Here is a 1,334-nt window from a genome sequence, read left to right on the forward strand (position 1 = left end):
ATAACATGGGCATTATCTTTTATATCCTTTTACATATTCATGTAACCATATCATATATTCAAATAAGCTCATGGTTTCATTCACATATACATGAAATCACATAGTTCATATCAATTCTCATATGAGTTCATATTCATATAACATATGATTCACCTTCACGTATCACATATACTTTCTCTTTCTTATAGCTCATAACATTTCTCATATATTCATATGATATGTAAATCATTGTCATCTCATCATGTTATCACATAAACATATAATCTTACAATACATACAAAAACACCTCAATACATATATTCATATATACCTATCATTTCATTATCCTTATTATTATTCTTATCATCACCATTAATCCCTTTTACTTACCATATTCATATCAATAAAACATATACTCATGCACACATATAAATCATAACAAATACATACTTCTATGAATTCATGTTTTTCACTATTGGAAATAGACTTATCGCAAGTCTTATTTTCCATTGAACCTCATATACTAGAGAATGTGCACTCACCTTAGCCTTGTTTGCTTTGAATCAATCTTAATCCTTAGATTGTTCTGGAACAAGCTTCATTCTATATCTACATCATAATAATACATTGATACATAACAGTATACTAACTAATATCTTCTAAATTGTCACTTCTTAGGCTAAAAGAAAGTTATTTTCATCTTTAATGAAGGTATGCATCGATGCACTATACAGTGTATCGATGCATTCTCTATCGGTGCATCGATGCACTACCTGTGCATCGGTGCATAAATGACATTAGATGTTTGTTTAATTGAGAGTGCATCGATGCACATTGAAGATGCATCGATGCACACAACCTAGAAATTCCATTGCAAGCACGAAATCCACTCTCTTTTCATCTCAACTCTTCATCTTTCACCTCTTTTAATATATCTAACTCTTATACACATGTTTAAACTCATATATATTCATTTATCTCATCTTTAACCTCAAAATTCCATCTTTCATATGGAAATCAATAATCATACCCAATTTTGCATGTGTTTCAAATCCAATTCTAACACTTAATACTTCTTAATTAAGCTGATGACAAGTCAAATTTAACTTCAAGTTCAACTTATCAACTCCATTTCAAGATTTCACTCAAGAACTCCAAATCTTTAATCTTCTCTAACTCATTTATCTTTGATTTTAAGATAACTTAAGCTTTCCTTAAGCTTAGTTATCATCTAATGATCAAAACCCAACTTAAAATTCAGCTAATAATCAAAAATTAAGAAATCTTACCTTTGCTCTCTTGCTCACGATGGAGAAGAAGAAATGAAGAAGAAGAAGATAACTTCCCCCTTTCCC

The sequence above is a fragment of the Hibiscus syriacus genome, unplaced genomic scaffold (assembly GCF_006381635.1).
Source record: "Hibiscus syriacus cultivar Baekdansim isolate YM2019G1 unplaced genomic scaffold, ASM638163v2 tig00110159_pilon, whole genome shotgun sequence".
In the NCBI taxonomy this organism is placed as follows: domain Eukaryota; kingdom Viridiplantae; phylum Streptophyta; class Magnoliopsida; order Malvales; family Malvaceae; genus Hibiscus; species Hibiscus syriacus.